General features: G+C 37.6%; 1 protein-coding gene across 9 annotated transcripts in view; it reads left to right on the plus strand.

The window, feature by feature from the left end:
• The window catches only part of SMG7 (SMG7 nonsense mediated mRNA decay factor), an 88238-nt gene that overhangs the window by 9176 nt on the left and 59483 nt on the right, over positions 1–19579 (plus strand). For 5 of the 9 annotated variants that reach the window (XM_030936435.1, XM_030936430.1, XM_030936432.1 and 2 more), the window contains one exon: positions 19126–19262. The exons of the other annotated variants lie outside the window; for them this stretch is intronic. The gene's annotated coding sequence lies outside the window, so the exon portion shown is untranslated. The remainder of the gene's footprint in view (positions 1–19125; positions 19263–19579) is intronic. 9 annotated transcript variants of the gene reach the window in all.

A 19579-nucleotide genomic window follows, 5' to 3' on the forward strand; every position in this document is an offset into this window, starting at 1 on the left:
ACAGTACTTCCTCTGAGGTACGTAAAGATTTAGATTTCCTCCCCCTGCTTTTTTAAGTAGCCTTAAAAAAAAAAAATAGCTATTTGGAACATTATTAAATGATTACGTGGGAGATGATGAGTAGTCCTCCCTTAATTATGGTTTTAGTTACCTTGTGGTCAATGGTAACTAAAAGTAGGTGGTCAGAAAATAGGTGAGTACAGTACAATGTATTTTCAGAGAGTGAGAGACCGTGTTCACATAACTTATTATTATAGCTTATGTCATAATTGTTCCATTTTATTATTAGATATTGTGAGTCTCTCACTGTGCCTAATTTATAAGTTAAACTATCATAGGGAAGTCTGTATAAGAAAAAGGTGGTATATATAGTGTTTGTTACCACCTGAAGTTTCAGGCATCCACAGAGTCATCTCCCATGGATAATGGAGGACTAATGTACATGTAATTCTGAAAACAGCTTTGGGCTAATAGGACTTCTTTTATAGAATCCTCACCTTGAGATGAGGTAGAATGGAGGTAGAGTTGTGGGAAGGAGGAGTTCTATAGCATTAGGGGGAAATATCAAAAATCTTTAGTTACTGAGGTTAAGTGAAGTGTCTTTGGATTTAACTTTTTCAAGTCATAAGGAAGAAAAACTTTGCAGACCCTTTGATGATTAGTGTTTTGTTCTCACAGTTCTTGATGGCGTTTTCCTACTGTGGTGTCTTGTCTTAAATGATAAGGATGATTCTGAAAGTCTGTTATAACTGCTATCTTGCATTAATATCCTCATCTGTTTCCCAAGACTCTTTGAGTTCTCAGATTGCAGAAGTTGAGTTCTTTTTCTTTCCTTCTTCTTCCCAAACACATATAATAGTATTTCAGTGCTGTGTTCGTTGGGATACAATATATTGGATGTGTCTGTTTTACTAATACTGCCTCTTAGAAAGGTTATGAATTATTAATTAATTTTGTATCAGGTGATCACCTAACAGATTATCTTTGAGATACTGTACAGTAATGAGATAATTAGTAGTGAGATCATCAAAGTAAAATGAAACTTGGAAGATGGTATTCAAAGAAAAAAATGAGTTAAAGATTGCTTACTTGAAATTTTTTTTATTACTGGTGAAAAAAGTAAAAAAGCATAGTGTTGAGAGAACCACCATAGGATAAATTTGGACATTAAAGAGTGTCTTAGATCATCTGCAAAATGTTGTGTGTGTGCATACATACAGCTTGTGTAATATATTTTGAAGTGAAATTTTTGTACTTTTAATATCTAATTCTATGAAATCATATTCCTCAATTTCTGTTTAAATAACCAAAATGACAGTGTTATACTTTATCTGAAATAATCATTAGTTTTGTTTTTTGATGAAAAAAAGTTAGACCATTTTAAGAACCACACCTCAAATGATAAGGTATATTCATCATAAATTCTGGTTTATGAAAGGAAAATAATGTAACAGATTAATTGCTTTCTAGTTTTCTAATGTAATGTATTAATTTGGTTGTTTAAACTCATACACAAGTGTTTTTGGCTCCCTAAGACAGTGGCATGGCAAATTGAATGAGCCAAGGTGTTTGAATTAAGAGTGGCTTAATTTGTATTTTGATTGTCCTGAGTTCAGATCCCTACTGCGTACTAGCAATGTGACCTTAAACCTCTCTAGTTTTTTACTTTTGCTACCTGTAAAATGACCACGGTAGAATTACTAGGAGAATTACGTGAGAAGATATATACAGTATAATCCCTTGGTATCCTTGAGAGATTGGTTCCAGGACCCCCACAATACCAAAATCTATAGGTGCTCAAGTCCTTTATATAAAATGGCATAGTACTTGCACATAACCTGCATACATTCTCTACTTTAAATCATCTCTAGATCACTTACAATATGTAATACAATGTAAAAGTTGTTACACTATATTGCTTTTTAATTTGTATTTTAAAAAATTGTTACATTTTTCTGTTTTTTTTTTTTTTTTTTTTTTTTTTTTTGGTCTGCAATTGGTTGAATCCATGGATGAAGAACTCAGAGATAGAGGGTCAACTCATACTACAAAAGCCCTCAAGCTTTCTGCTTTTTTGTTACCTTTGCTGTTTCTTTATACCTGAAATAACAATTAGTCTTCCCACTATTTTTGGCAGCTGATGTGAAGCTACAAGTGATGGCAACTCTCAAGAATGTGTCACCCTGAACAGTTCTCTCTCCCTTTAAATTTAAATGCTATCAGGGAATTGTTACGATTTCCTTTGTATGAAGGTTTATTTGCTTTTGTGTTGGATTTGGGAGAGGTGTGCAGTATATCCTGATGTGGCCATATAGGTATGTCCTTTAAATATAAATCTTTGTGAAACTTAGAAGGGGACTCCTGAGTTAATATCCTTTATTTTAAAATTTTTGGTATGTTATTTTATGATTTTATAAATAATATTTTTAGTAATCATTTTGACTTGTTGTTTGACAGGCTTCTTTATTATACTCTTAGACCATCTGCCATATAAGTTCCGGGTTAGCTTCCATTCGCATGTAATCTGGCATACACTGACATACCTTTTCTTTTTTCAGTTCTGACATTGAGGCTTGTATAGACTATCAATAAGGAATAACTTCACAGAGAGGCTGTTTGTTCTTTTGACATGATTGATAATAGTAATTGCCAGCACTTTTATGTTGTCCCAGACACTAATCCAAATATTGTGTGTTTATTAACTCTGAATAGTAGATGTATACTACTATTGCTGTGTTTCACAGCTAGGCAAACAGGCGTAGGAGACATACATGCAGAAAGTGGCAGAGCTGGATTTTGAACCTAGATATCAGGCTGATTCTATCTGTATCTATATAGTTTTATACTCTTATTTGTTTAGGATTATATGATTTTGTTTTTATTTTTATTTTGTTTATATAAAACAATGTAATATATACAATTATAAACATATATAATCTGAACACTTTTCTCATCAATGATGTCAACCTTCCTAATGCACTTTTTCTTTGTAGATAATCAGCAGGAAGTGGGCCGGGTAGTTTTGCCAAAAAACTTACTGAGGGGAGCTAAGTTTTTCTTGTATATTTGAAATTAATTCATTTAGATTGCTTTGATTTATGTTACTGACTAGTTGACCTGCTATTCCTCCCTTATTATAACTATTCTTTCTGAAGGTTTTGTCTTTAATTAGTATCACTACTTACATACAGTCTTACTTCCTAGAACACTTGGGAATGTTGAGAACCGGCTATTTTGGGGGAAAATAACTTTGACCTATCAGGACTAATAGTAACAAGTAGAGAATGACTTGCCAGTTTTTTGGATAGCTTCACTGCAGAAGATTTGGATTCTATTTTCCTCATTGACTTGGTAAAGTTATTACATAGAGATGTTTAGATGCCAGCTTCTGACACTAAGGATTATAATTTTGCATGTATAAACTTTAAGTCTTAGATAATTTGCTTCTAAAGGAAAATTCAGTGTAACTTTTAAAAAGTAACAGATTACTAAAACTATACTTTTTGTGTGACCTGATATCTTTGAATTTAATGTTTTCCCTCAAATTTATTGTTACCTGAAATTGAGACAGGAAGACTGTGGTTAACTAGGAAAAGGGAGAGCTTTCCTTTACTTCTCAGTCTTAATTTCTTTCTTTCATGTGACTTTACATTGCTTTTGAAAAGTTCCATCTTCCAGAAAGTCTTTCTTTGGATCATCTTAGAATTTTCTCAGGTAAATGACTAGATGTTTCTCCCCTTTTGTGTGTATACCATTTTGTTCTCATGTTTTTTAAGAGGAGGGCTTTCTCTTAATTATTTTGGGACAACCTTAGAACCATACCGACACCCAGTAAATGTTGTCTAATAATATGTCTAATAATATATGAGATTGCACTTACTGCAAACATTTTTAATTACATGAATTTCTCAGAGTGATTGACATATCTCGGTCTTCAAGGAATGGTAGAGTCTGAATAATTCGTACTATTCTTCATTGTTACATAAACAAAACCAAGCACACTTGATTTAAGCAATGAAAAGAAGCAAAAACTGTATAAACTGTGTCACAGGCCTTTTTTTTGTTTTTGAGATGGAGTCTCACCCTGTCACCCAAGCTGGAGTTCAGTGGCACCATCTTGGCTCACTGCAGCCCCCGCCTCCTGTGTTCAAGTGATTCTCCTGCCTCAGCCTGCTGAGTAGCTGGGATTACAGGCGCCCGCCACCACGCCTGGCCAATTTTTGTGTTTTTAGTAGAGACGAGTTGTCTCTACTATAGAGTGTTGGTCAGGCTGGTCTCGAACTCCTGACCTTGTGATCCACCCACATCAGCCTCCCAAAGTGTTGGGATTACAGGTGTAAGCCACCACGCCCGGCCTTTTTTTTTTTCTTTTCTGAGACAGGGTCCCACTGTGTCACCCAGGCTGGACTCCAGTCATGTAGTCACAGTTTGAGCCTATCTCCCAGGCTCAAACGATCCTCCCACCTCAGCCTCCTGAGTAGCTAGGACTATAGGCGCATACCACCACACCCAGCTAATTTTTGAATTTTTTTCTTCATAGAGATGGGTCTCTCCAGGTTGCCCAGGCTGGTCACTGTCTTTTTAAAGAAATGCTAACACACTGTAGATGTAAGGATTGAAGAATACAAGAGTTTATTAGGGTTTTAGTTGCAAGGAACAGAAAAAACACTGGCTCACTTAAGCAGTGAAAGGGCTGGAGATGTAGGACCAATAGCTGTATTCATTTCCTTTTGCTGCTCTAACAAATTACTACCACAATGGTGGAATTAAAACACAACAGTTCTGGAGGTCAGTGGTCCAAGACGGGTCCTACCAGGCTAAAATCAAGGTGCCATTCCTTCTAGAGTGTCTAGGAGGAAAATCCTTTTCTTGCCTTTTCCAGCTTTTCAGACTGCCCACATTCCTTGGCTCATGGCCCCCTTCCATCTTCAAAGCCAGTAGTCACATTACTCTATCTTCTACTTCCTCATCACTCTCTTTCTCTGACTCTCCTGCCTCTCTTTCACTTAGAAAGATACTTGTGATCACATTGGACACACCCAGATAATTCAATACACTCTCCCTGTCTCAAAATCCTTAACTAATCACACCTGAAAACCCCTTTTGTAGGTAAAATTCAGAGGTTCTGGGATTAGGATGTGGACATCTCTGGGGAGCCATTATTCTGCTTTCCACAATAGCTATGCAGCCTGGAACAGTGCCTCAAATCACATCATAGAACTCAGCCTGTGAAGACACCTTGCAGAACCTTGATTGTGTCAGTTACTTTGCATCCCTGACCCTAACACCACTCATGTTGGCCCTATTGGAAATTGGATGTGGTTGCTGCTGCTATCCAGAATTTATTAGCCACAGTTCCCACTTTTTCTCATTAGTTCACACTTAAATGTGGGGTTGGTGTGTTTATTGACAGAGCCTGAATTATGTATCTGTACACTAGCTACTAGCTGCAAGTGAAGCTGGTAAATATATAATGGGAAGCAGGTTCTGCTTTGTAAATTGTGGGGATTTCTCAAAAATAGGAAGAAAAAATTCAGATGCTGGGCTTCTAAAAGGAATACCAACCAGAGAGAACATATAAGTACAGTTGAGAGTCATTGGTATGAGGATTCTATTCATTTGACAAACTGTACCAGAGATACACAGATGGATGACATACATTTCTGTTTCTTTTTTTTGAGATGGAGTCTTGCTCTGTGGCACAGACTGGAGTGCAGTGGCACGATCTCGGCTCACTGCAAGCTCTGCCTCCTGGGTTCATGCCATTCTCCTGCCTCAGCCTCCCGAGTAGCTGGGACTACAGGCACCCGCCACCACCCCCGGCTAATTTTTTGTATTTTTTAGTAGAGACGGGGTTTCACCGTGTTAGCCAGGATAGTCTCGATCTCCTGACCTCGTGATCTGCCCGCCTTGGCCTCCCAAAGTGCTGGGATTACTGGCACGAGCCACCGCACCCAGCCCATTTCTGTTTCTGTTGGTGCTAGCCAGAGCGAGAGTGTAAAACTGTGTTCATATGCCAGTACCCTAACATAAATCAGTACTATTTCTCTTGAGACCCTAACTGATAGGAAGCCAGCTCTGTTATGTGAAGGCTTTTCACTTAGTGTGTTTTTCATCTGTTCACCAAAAATTGCTGTTGACTGTACTTTTGCCTTTCAAATGGTGACATGAGAATAGTTGATAGAGGAAGGTGAGTAGGTTTTGTAGTTTTTCTCTTTCACTCTAGCAGGTTATCAGTAACAGTGGTATTGATATATAACTGTGCTGTCCTGTGTGGTAGCCACTGGCCACATGTGGCCCTTTAAAGAGAATGAAATTTAAGATCTAGTTTCTCAGTTGTACTAACCGTGTGTCAAGTGCTCATGTGGCTAGTGACTACCATTTTGGACAGCTCATTTCTATACCCATGGTGTAGCATGTTTACTGTGCAAGAGTCAATCCAGGAAAAATAAAATGTTTATAAGGCTTTTTTTTTTTTTTTTTAGACAGGGTCTCACTCTGTCACCCAGGCTGGAGTGCAGTGGCACAGTCTCAGCTCACTGTAACCTCTGCCTCCCAGGTTCAAGTGACTCTCCTGCCTCAGCCTCCTGAATAACTGGGATTACAGGCATCCACCACGCCCAGCTAATTTTTGCATTTTTGGTAGAGACAAGGTTGTGCTGTGTTGGCCTGGCTGGTCTCGAACTCCTGACCTCAGGTGATCCACCCACCTTGGCCTCCCAAAGTGCTGGGATTACAGGCTTGAGCCACCATGCCCGGCCAAGGTTTTTTTCTTTTTAACCCTAATTATTTTTCCGTTTGATACAGTGCATGAGTGTTCATAGTATCTTTCACATGTGTTACATGTTTTCACTGACAGAATCCTGCAAAATAAGCATAATTAACCCTCACTTTTCATACAGTAAATTGAAGCTCAAAAATAAAAAGTTCAAACAACAGAGTTAGACAGGGCTTGAATTTTATTTAATTCTACTCAATCCAGTATAAAATACCTAAGGGCTAAGTACTGTGTTAAATAATAAGACACTAAAAAGCTAGCTGCTTTGCCCAAGTCTGGTCCTCATTCTCAGGTTCTTGTCAGATCTTTCTGCTTGGGCTGGGCAAGGGGGCACGGGTGGAATAACTTTGTGAAGGGCAAGTGTAGTTTCTTTGAGAGTTGGTTACAGGGTGCTCTGGCTGTTGTACATCTAACTCCCTAGGTCCTACAGCTTGGGCTGTTGTACATCTAACTCCTAGGTCCTACAGCTTGGGCTGGGACCTCACCTCCCTAAGGATGGTTAGATGTGAAGAATTAGTGAGAGAGAGATTCATTGATGATATTGATGTTGACCATAGAGAAATAGTAGCACTGTTAATGGAAATGAGGAATAAAAGTATGGGTACTGAAGGGAATATTTCATGAATATCTATGGTGAGATGCCAGATAGGCAATTGGAATAGGACCATGGTGTCAACTGGGTTGGAATATTTTACTTTGTATTGTCTTCAATAATGGTGAGACTTGAATCTACAAGCTGGGAAGTATGAATTATGGAAGTATAAGGGCGTTAGGGCCAGCTTCTTAGGGAACAAGTACCAGATGGTAATAAAGATCAACTTCAATTCTCAATGACTTTTTACTCTACCTATATAGGTGGAAGGAGAAAGAAAAAAGAAGAAATGACCTATCAAAAACGTGAGAGGGACTAGGAAAGACTGAGTAGAAAAGTTTTAATGAAGAGGTTGCTCTAATGCAATAGTTTGCAAAATGTGGTCCCCAGATGAACATCATCAGCATCACCTGGGAACTTACTAGAAACACACATTTTTGAACCCCATCTCAGACCCACTGAATCAGAACCTCTTGCGATATGGTCCAGCAATCTGGGTGATCCGGGCCTAGTGTTTGAAAAAACACTGATAAAGTATAGTATTGAGTAGTAAGAGTTCAGGAAATACAGGAACTGAGAAAAAGCTCTTAGATTGGTCAGGAAAAGTCATTGGTAACACTTGAGCAAATTTGCTATAATGTTAAAAGACCCTGATTGCAAGTTTAGAGATGACTTAGGTAATCAGAAAGTAAAGCCAGTAGCTATATATATATATTGTCTTTTCATAAAGTTGAAAGACAAGGAGAAAGATAGATGCTTGATGACAAAAGCAGAATGGATGGAAACTTAGGTTGGAAGGACTGGAGTACATTTTATGTTTTGGGCTTCAACAGACAATATAAAAGGGCATTTATTTTGTAGAAATTATTTTAGCCTTACCTATGGACATTTTCTATGCAGAAAGCATTTTAAGTATAAAATATATTAAAATTGGCTTATAGAAGACTGATATTTTAATAACTATTATAAATGTATATCTGCATTTAATAAAATAAAAACATTAAGATTAAAAAATTTGGTAACATTAAATTGCCACCACTCCTGTTAATACCTTCTAGTCTTTTTATCAATATAGAATATGCATTTTATGCATATACAGATAATGCATTTTAAACATACACTTTTAATCAAATTCTCTGTTATAAAATATATTTATTTTAAATGTATAGTTAAGAATTTTGACAAACATATGCCCCTATAACCATCACCCTGATTAAATACATTCTAAATCCCCCCAAAGTGCTTTTATTTATGTATTTGAGATTGAGTCTCACTCTTTCGCTCAGGTTGGAGTGCAGTGGTGCAATCTTGGTGCACTGCAACCTCCGCCTCCCAGGTTGAAGCAATTCTTCTGCCTTAGTTTCCTGAGTAGCTGGGATTACAAACATGCACCATCATGCCTGGCTGATTTTTATATTTTTAGTAGAGTTGGGGTTTCGCCATGTTGGCCAGGCTGTTCTCAAACTCCTGACCTCAGAGTGCTGGGATTACAGGCGTGAGCCGCAATGCCCAGGCTCAAAGTGCTTTTAGACCCCTTGCAGTCATTCTTAACTCTGGTTAACCCTCCGTGCCTCAGGCAATCATTACTCTAGATTTTTATCGATATTAATTTTGTTTGCATGTCCCAGAACTTCTGAAGTGGAATGATGTAATGCATTCTTTTGTGCCTGTATTCTTTTGGCATAAAACATGCCAATCGATTAGTCCACATTGTTGTACACATTAATAGTTCCTTTCTTTGTTTACTGCTGAATAATATTCTTTTGTGTGAATATATAATTTGTCCATTCAGCTTTTGATGAACCTTTAGGTTGTTTCTAATTTTTTGCTATTATGAATAAAGCTAGGAACAGTCTGTAAAAGTCTTTTGTGTACATGTGTTTTCATTTCTCTTGGTTTGCATGTATGTATTTTGGGATATAAATGTGTGTGTATGTATAGAATGTTACACACATACATGCACATATATATACACTTGGGTACATACATATGTGACTATATACATATATCTCTTTCTCTCTCCTAGTCTGTGGCTTGTCTTTTCGGTTTTTTGAAGAGCATAAGTTTTAAATATTGATGAATCTAGTTTATTAGGTTTTTTCTTTTATTGAATTTTATTTAAGAATTCTTTATCTTGGATTGGTGTCTTGATCAATTTGTGCTGCTGTAATAAAATACCTAAGACTAGGTAATTTAGAAGCAACATAAATCTATTTCTCACAGATCCAGATGCTGGGAAGTCCAGTATTATGGTGCCAGCAGGTTCGGTGCCTGGCAAGGGCCCAGTCTCTGCGTCCAAGATGGCACCTTGTTGCTGCCTTCTCTACGGAGTACAAATGCTGTGTCCACTTATGGCAGAAGGGATGGAGGGGCAAAAATGGCCCTACCTGATTCTCTCCAGCCTTTTCATATGGCACTGATCTTATCCATGAAGTCAGAGTCCTCATAGTCTTGGTCACGTCCTAGGCATCTTAATACTGTTGTGTTGGAGATTAAGATTTAACGTGAATTTTGGAGAAGGAGGCACAAACAGTCACACCATATCAGATGCTAAAAATTTACTCCTTAGTTTTCTTCTAGAAATAGATTAAGTCTATGATCCATTTTGGATTAATTTTTGTGCAATGTTGTGTATTGTTTGAGGTTAATTTTTTTCTGGTTTTAAAATTTTCATCCAGTTGTTCCAGCATCATTTGTTGAGAAAATTGTTTTTCCCGTTAAATTACTTTGATACCTTTGTCAAAAATATATTGGCTATACATGTAAAAACATACACATACACATATATGTAAATGTAGAAATAGGTGAGCCTGTTTCTGACCCCCTGTTCTGTCCTATTTGTCTGCATGTCTGTCCTTTTACTACTGTACTGTCTTGGTGACCACAGCTCTCTAGTAAGTTTTGAAATCTGGTAATCTAAGTTCTCTATTTTTTTGAGAATTGTTTTAGCTATTCTAGGTTTTTACATTTCCAGATAAATTTTAAAATAGCCTGCCAGTTTCTAACAAAAACAATCTGCTTGGGTTCTGATTGCAATTGTATTATAACTATAGTTCAGTTTGGGGAGAATTATATAAATCCTTCTGAAGAGTCAGCTTTTGGCTTTCACTTATTTTCTGTGTCTGTTTTCTGCTCTTTACTATTTCTTCCTTCTACTTTATTTGGATTTAATATGCTGTTCTTTTTTTATAGCTTCTTAGATGCTTAGGTAGATGCTTAGATCAAGGCTTTTAGATCTATTTTAACATAAGCATATAAAGCTATAAATACCTCTCTAAGCACTGCTTTTATTGCATCCGACACGTTATATATGTTTCCATTTTCATTTGGCTTAAAATACTTTCTGATTTCGCCTGTGATTTATTTTTTGACCTGTGATTATTTACTTTTTATTTGTTTTTAGAGACAAGATCTCTCTGTTGCCTAGGTATTGTACAGTGGTACAATCATAGTTCACTGCAACTTCAAACTCTTAGGCTTAAGTGATCCTCGCGCCTCAGCCTCCTGTGTAGCTAGGACTACAGGAATGCACTGCCACTGTTCCTGGCTAATTTTTACAAACTTTTTTGTAAAGATAGGGTCTTACTATATTGCCCAGGTTGGTCTCAAACAGCCTCAAGCAATCCTCTGGCCTCAGCCTCCCAAAGTGTTGAGATTACAGGTGTGAGCCACCACACCCGGCAACCTACGAATATTTAGAAGTGTTTGATTCATTTCCAAATATTTGAGGAATTAGAGAACTTTAATCCTCAACTTAGGCAACCAATTCTAGTTGTTTATCTTTTTTTTTTTTTTTAATTTGTAGTTCTGTGACTTTAATTCTTTTAAACTTCTGAGATTTGTTTTGTGGTTCAGCATATGTTCTATCTTGGTGAATGTGCCATGTGCACTTATAAAGAACGTGTATTCTTTTGTTGGGTAAAATGTTCTGTAAATACCAGTGGGATCTGTTGGGTTATAACCTTAGTGTTGGTCTAACCTTACTGGTTTTGTTTGTTTGTTTGTTTGTTTGTTTTTTATTGAGACGGAGTCTTGCTCTGTCACCCAGGCTGGAGTGCAGTGGCACGATCTTGGCTGATTGCAACCGCTGCCGCCCAGGTTCAAGCGATTCTTGTGCTTCAGCCTCCCAAGTACCTGGGACTATAGGCACACACCACCACACCTGGCTACTTTTTGTATTTTGAGTAGAGACGGGGTTTCGCTGTTGGCCAGGCTGTTCTCAAATGCCTGATCTCGGGTGATCTGCCCGCCTTGGCCTCCCAGAGTGCCGGCAGGCGTGAGCCATCACACCCGGCCACCTTAGTGGTTTTCTGCCTACTTTTTGTTAGTTATTGAGAGAGTTTTGAAATCTCCAAATAATTACAGATTTATCTATTTCTCTTTTCTCTGTTTCTGTTTTTGTATTTTCTTTTTCATTTGTTTGAAACGGGGTCTTGCTTTGTTGCCCAGGCTGCAGTGCAGTGACGCCATCACGGCTCACTGCAGTCTCAATCACCTGGACTCAAGCAGTCCTCCCACCTCAGCCTCCTGAGCAGCTGGGACTACATGCCACCATGCCTACCTAATGTCTTCTGTTGTTCTATGAACTGTCTTAGTCTTTTTTTTAATTACTCTAGTAGTTACATTATACACCTTTATATTATATAATTTTATGTATAATATAAAATGTTACAACAGTGTAGTGCTTTCATTTTCCTTTCCTTTTGTTTGTCCTACTGTTTGTTGTCAAACAGCTTCTATATTTAAGTTTCAAAATATAGAGGGCTTTTTTGGTTTTTGTTTATTTTTTTCTTAATAAATTGACTTTTAAATACGTTTTAAAACAAAAAAGTTATTTTGTATTTACTCATATGTTTACTATTTTTGGCACTTGTCATCTCTTTGTTTAGTTCAAGGCTTCCATCTGGTATCATTTTCTTCCAGCCCGAAGAGTTTCCTTTTTAATATTCCTTATGGTATTGATCTGTTGGCATCAAATCTCCTCAGATCTTATGTGTCTAAAAAAATGTATTTTTTTCACCTTTGATTTTAAAGAATATTTTTGCTGGATATAAAATTTCAGATTGGCATTTTTTCCCTAGTATTTTAAAGATGTTATTCTGTTATCTTCTGGCTTTTCTTTTTTCTAGCAAGAACTTAGCTATCGTTCTTTTTGTTTGTTTGTTTTTGTTTTTGAGATAGTGTTTTGCTCTGTTGCGCAGGCTGGAGTGCAGTGGCGCTATCTTGGCTCATACAACCTTGCCTCCCGAGCTCAAGCGTTTCTCCTGCCTCGGCCTCCTGAGCACCTGGGACTACAGGTGCGTGCCACCATGCCCGGCTAATTTTTGTATTTTTAGTAGAGACAGGGTTTCACTATGTTGGCCAGGCTGGTCTCGAACTCCTGACCTTGTGATCCACCTGCCTCAGCCTCCCAAAGTGCTGGGATTACAGGCGTGAGCCACCGCGCCCAGCCTCTTATTTTTATTCCTTCTTATGTAATATATATATCTTTTCTCTCCTTTTATCATTGTTTTTCAACAATTTGATTAAAATGCCTTTGTGTGGTTTTCTTTTGTGTTTAAATTCTTGCAGTTGAGCCTCTTAGATTTATAGGCTTATAATTTTCATCAAATTTGGATCCTGCAATTGCCATTGAAGTGTGTATGTTCATTTCTCCTGTAGAATTCATGTGAGAAAATACGGTAAACCTGTGTTTTCTTATAATTGTCTAATTAATACAAAATTTCTAAAATTAGGATTTTTGTTTTACATTGTGTTGAGGAGGAAGAGAGAGTGAAGAAAACAACTAGAGAGAGAACTCCTGGGAAAGAAGTTACACTGGATGCCAAAACCAGGAGGATTTCTTGACGAGTTCTTTTTTAGATTTAAGGGAAATAGGATGTGGGTATGTCGTACGCTGGTCAAAAAGGCAAACTGGGCCAAGCACAGTGGCTCACACCTGTAATCCCAGCACTTTGGGAGGCCCAGTTGGGTGGATCATGAGGGCAGGATTTTGAGACTAGCCTGGAAACATGAGGAAACCCTATCTCTACTAAAAATAAAAAAATTAGCCAAGCTTGGTGGAGCTTGCATGTAATCCCAGCTACTCGGGAGGCTAAGGCAGGAGAATCGCTTGAACCCAGGAGGTGGAGGTTGCAGTGAGCCCAGATTGTGCCACTGTACTCCAGCCTAGGCGACGAGCAAGACCCTGTCTCATAAAAGAAAAAAAGGTAAACTGAATAAATCATAAGCAATGAGATATTTACACTTTAGCTTTTAGTATATGAACTGTTGAAAGTTGAAGTCTGTCATGCATTGTAAAATAACGAGCAGAAAAAGTTAGGCTCCAGAATTCTGATAGTGTACCTGGATTTGAATTCCAGTCCTAGCACTTACCATCTTTGTGGCATTGGGCAAGTTTCTTAAAATCTCTAGGTGTTTCTTTAATCATAAAATTGGAAAAATGGTTATAATCTCAGGTTGTCATGAAAACTAAACCCAGGATGGCTTATGTTCTTCACTTGTCATTTAGTAGATCCCCAATAATAATTAGTTATCTTTCCTTCTCTATATATTAACTTTTTATTCTTTCATTCAGGGACTTTTTTCCTTTTAAACATATGCAGTATTTAAACAAGTCCCTATGGCCCTCATGAGACTGTATTTACCCATTATGTTTCTTTATTGGATCTTTTCTGTGTTGTTTATCCCATCCTATAAAAAAAAGTTACGTATTCCATCTTAAAAACTGTTTTGACCTCACATCTCTCTCTAGCTACTGCCTCTTTCTTTTCCCAGACAGTATTGTCTAAATTCAATTTTAGCCTCAGTTCCTCCCGTCTTATAACAAGATCCTCAGTGACTTCCACATTACTAAATCCAGTGATTAGTTCTCAGGCCTCATTTTACTTTATTCTTCAGGAGCATTTATTCATTCTGCCCCCTTTTCTTGAAGCTTTTTCTTTATTTGGCTTCTGGGACACTTTGTTTAACAAATTTACCTCCTACTTCTTTGGCCACTGGTTCTCAATCTGTTTACTATTTGTTTCCTTCTCAGTCTAGCCAGGAGTGTCCAGTGTTTTGGCTTCCCTGGGTCACATTGGAAAAATAATTGTTTTGGGCTACACATAAAATACGCTAACACTAATGATAGCTGATGAGCTTTAAAAAATTGCAAAAAAATCTCATAATGTTTTAAGAAAGTTTATGAATTTATGTTGGCCACAGTTAAAGCTGTCCTGGGCTGCATGTGGTCTGTGGGCCGTGGGATGGACAGGCTTAGTCTGGCCCTTAAATATTGGAGTTTCTGCCTCTTAACACTCCCTTGGTAATGTCATCCCATCTCATGGGCTTTAACGAATATCTATATGCTGATGACTTCCAAATGATATCTGTTCTCCCACTCTTTCCTCTGATCCCTTTAACAAAACTCTTTAAGAAACTACCAGTTAATTACATTTATGTCATACCTTTGCTTAAAATGTCCAAAAATTTTGCTTGGTGGTTTCCCATATCTCAGGCCATCTAGATCAAGTTAAGTCTGACCTGCATAGTCCAAAACAACTTCGCTCAAATGTCTGGGCCCTCAGCTGGAGTGGCTGTGATAGCTAAGAAAACTGGGTCTCTCTTCCCAAGTAGTCTGTCATCCTCAGCTTCATAATGTTTTAATGGTGTTCCAAAAGGGCAAGCCCAAATGTGCCAGTGCTTAAAAAGTCTCCATGTCACATTTACTGAAGTCCAGTTGGCCAAAGTAAGTCACATAGCCAAACCCAGGGTCAGTAGGAGTTCCAGGGGTGCAAATGCCAAGAAGTGTGTGATTCATTGGGGGCAGTTCATAATTGATCACAGGTTTTATATAATCTACATCTGGTTTAATTTGTTAAATTATTTAATTAAGTAATTTATTTATTTGGAGACGGAGTCTTGCTCTGTGGCCCAGGCTGGAGTGCAATGGCACAATCTCGGCTCACTGCAACCTCTGCCTCCCCAGTTCAAGCGATTCTCCTGCCTCAGCCTCCAGAGTAGCTGGGATTACAGGTGCCTGCCACCGCACCCGGCTAATTTTTGTTTTTTTTTTACTGGGGGGGGCGGTGTTTCACCATCTTGGCCAGGCTGGTCTCAAACTCCTGACCTCATGATCCCACCTGCCTTGGCCTCCCAAAGTGCTGGAATTACAGGCATGAGCCACTGCACCTGGCCAAATTATTTTATTATACAGCACCCATTTCTTTACTCAGGAAAATAATTAAGAAAAAGAACTGTCTAGATAATTAAATTGTCATCTGGAAGTATGGGCTAAATAATGGCTCTTGTGAGAATATCAAGTTTGACTTTTGAGTATCTTTTGTTTTTCAATTTCAAAGAGTACCTGGAAGTAGAGAATGTACTATTTGTACCACAATAATTTATAACATATTTTATTTAGTTAAATCAGACAGTATCTTAAACATTGTTGCTAATTGAGTTAATTAACTTGTCCATCTTTCATATTATCTACCTGTACCAAGTTAGAAAGTTAAACTTTATTTCTCCCTGATCTAAAATTTTATGGAGCTTTACATTTTATGAAGCACTGTTTCAGCTGGGTGCAGTGGCTCATACCTGTAATCCCAGCACTTTGGGAGGCCGAGGCGGGAGGATCACTTGAGCATAGGAGTTCAAGATCAGCCTCGACAACATAACAAAACTCTGTCTCTACTACAAATACAAAAATTAGCCAGCTGTGGTGGCACATGCCTCTAAGTTGCAGCTACTTGGGTGGCTAAAGCAGGAGCCCAGGAGGTTGAGGCTGCAGTAAGCCATGATTGCATCACTGCACTCCAGCCTGGACAATAGAGTTAAAAAAAACAAAAATCATGGTTTCTTTTTCCAACCTAATTTTTGTTCACTGTCACGTGTCAAAGGATATGGTTACACCTTGTTTTCTTTTTCCTGTAAAGCAGCTTTAGGTTTACAGAAAAATAGCGAGGAAGGTATAGAGATTTCCCATATACCCCTTGCTCATGAATAGCCTCCCCTATTATCAGCGTCCGCCACCAGAGTGGTACATTTGTTATAATTGATGAACTTACATTGACACATCATATTCACCCGAAGTTCATTTTACATTATAGTTCACTCTTGGTGTTGTACACTCTGTGGGTTTGGACCAGTGTGTAATGACATGTATCCACCATTGTATAGTACGGAGTATTTTCACTGCCCTAAAAATCCTCTTTGCTCCACCTGTTAATTCCCTCTCTCTTCCCTTCCAACTCCTGGCAACCACTGATCTTTTTACTACCTCCATAGTTCTTGCCTTTTCCAGAATGTCATATGGTTGGAATCCTATGGTATATAGTCATTTTAGATTGTAACATGCATTTAAGTTTCCTTCATGTCTTTTCATAGTTTGATAGCTCATTTCTTTTTAGTGCTAAATAATAATCTGTTGTCTGGATGTACCACAGATTATTTATCCTTTCATCTACTAAGGGTTATCTTGGTTGCTTCAGTAGGTGAATGGATAAATTAGTTTTCAGTGATTATAAATAAAACCAATATGATACTCATGTGCAGGTTTTTGTGTAGATATCAGTTTTCAGCTCAATTGAATAAATACCAAGAGGTCATATGGTAAGATTATGTTTAGCTTTGTGAGTAACTACTAAACTGTCTTCCAAAGTGACTGTACTGTTTAGCGTTCCCAATAGCAGTGAATGAGAGTTCCCCATGCTCCACATTCTCATTCGCATTTGGTTTTGTAATTGCTCTGGATTTTGGCCATTCTAATAGTGTAGTAGTGTATCATTGTTTTAACTTGCATTTCCCTGAGACTATGTGGAGCATCTTTTCACATACTTATTTGCCATCTGATATCTTCTTTGGCGAGGTGTCTGTTAAGGTTTTGGCTCATTTTTTAATCGAGTTACTTGTTTTCTTATTGTTCAAGAGTTCTTTGTATATTTCAGATAAGTCATTTATGAAATGCGTGTTTTACACATACTTTCTTCCAGTCTGTGGCTTGTCTTGTTCTCTTGACAGCCTGTTTTCTTCGCATTAACTCCTTGTACTTTGTCTTGTAATGTTGTCCCTTTGTCAGTTTTTTCATATTCTTACCATTTCCAAATAAATTTGGTCTGCTATTACTTACTTTAACACTACTTTTAATTCTAGTATCTACTCATATTTTTGCTTTCATTTTGGTATCCTTCTTGTTTGGAATTCTGTTAACCTTTTATCTGTATGTGCAAACATCTGATTATTTTGTTATGTCTTCTAAGGTGGTCTTACCTGACCATTTATATATGGAGATACTAATTTTAATCTGTTTATTATTTCTTTTTTTTTTTTTTTTTTTTTTTGAGACGGAGTCTTGCTCTGCCGCCCAGGCTGGAGTGCAGTGGCCAGCTCTCAGCTCACTGCAAGCTCCGCCTCCCGGGTTCACGCCATTCTCCTGTCTCAGCCTCCCCAGTAGCTGGGACTACAGGCGCCCGCCTCGTCGCCCGGCTAGTTTTTTGTATTTTTTAGTAGAGACGGGGTTTCACCATATTAGCCAGGATGGTCTCGATCTCCTGACCTCGTGATCCGCCCGTCTCGGCCTCCCAAAGTGCTGGGATTACAGGCTTGAGCCACCGCGCCCGGCCCTAATCTGTTTATTATTTCAAGAAGGTACAGGGGTTGTTGCAAAAAAAGGACTATTTTTTAAAAAGCATTGGGTTCATTGCTTTGGAAAGCATTGTTTTGGCATACCTTGTTTAATGTAAAAATTGTAAAAATTGAGATGAGGGGAAATAACTTTCCTGTTATTTATGGCTTAACCTACTTGTTTCATTCATTTGGGTTGTGAGCTTATGTTCTGTTTGAAATTTTAGATTTTATATTTTTGCAGAAATATTTAATGTTCTGTATATATTATATAGATCCCACTATGATGAAAACAAAATGTGAATTTCAGAGAGCCAAGTAAATGATTATGTATTTCTCTGATTGACTATATAAAATGGTAGGTTTTCTTAAGAAAATGTTATTCCTCGTTCTCAGATGAAAAACCTTTCAGATTGTTTTCAGTGAAGACTTTTAAAACTATTGTCAGGTTTGAGAAACCTTTAATTTTTAGGATCTTTACCTTTTATTGAGAAACTATTTAGTCCAAATTAACCTGAATTTATTTGAGCAACTTGTATGCCATGCACTATGTGAGGCACTACATATGCATGATTGAATAGGACAGTCTCTAGTGAAGGAAATGTGTACACAAATAACTTCATTGTAGTACTGTGAGTCCAATAATAAATGTGGACATTAAGATGCACTGGGAGTACTCAGCCAAACTAAGACCTGCTTTTAGGAGTTACTGAGTTTAAAATACGAGAATGGGTTAACCAGACAAGGAGGGAAGTGGGAGGGCATTCTAGGATGAGTGAAAAAGCATGAATAAGGATACTGAGGGGCAAAACAACAAGAAACTAAAAGTAATTCAGGTTTACTGGATCATAAAGTGTAAAGTGAAAAGCTATGGGACTTTATATGCTATGCCAAGGAACTTGAGTTTTATCATAAAATATTTTCTCTCATTCTTTTCCACTAAAGTGCGACTAAAGTCACAGGAGATTGAGTAAATGCTTTAGAAGTATGACAGCAAAGTCTGCATAGACCTGCCACGTATTTGAAATTTCTCCTAAGACATATTTTATTGTGAAGAATTATGAAAAATGTTCTATTTTAAAATTGATAAGTGTGAGTTCTTAAGTTCCTAATTTATAGACTGAGGATAATAATAGCATTTACCTTTTAGGATTGCTGGGAGGAGTAATAACTATAAAATGATAATGACAATAATGGCCAACATTTTTTGAGGGCTTACTTACCAAGGAACAGTCCTAAGTGCTTTACTTCTGTTACCTCATTTAATCCTCAGAACACCTCAATGAGGTAGGTATTTTACTATCTCCATCTCATTTCTAGCAAAACTGGGGCATAGAGAAGTAATTCACCTAAGGTTACACAGCTAGTAAGTGGCAGAGCTTGGTTTGAACCTAGGCAGTTTGAATATAAGACATTCTTACTATATTATACTCCCATTTTATGATATCATGCTTATAGAATATTTAGCTTTGTATCTGGCACATACTAATTATAAACGTAAGCAATTATCAATAGCAATAATAATAACTTACTTTGTCCAAATCTTTGAGTTAAATTGAAGTCCCCAAGAAATTGTGCTGTTTTTCTTGTGACTTGATTTACAC

This window comes from Rhinopithecus roxellana, chromosome 8, assembly GCF_007565055.1.
Source record: "Rhinopithecus roxellana isolate Shanxi Qingling chromosome 8, ASM756505v1, whole genome shotgun sequence".
In the NCBI taxonomy this organism is placed as follows: Eukaryota; Metazoa; Chordata; class Mammalia; order Primates; family Cercopithecidae; genus Rhinopithecus; species Rhinopithecus roxellana.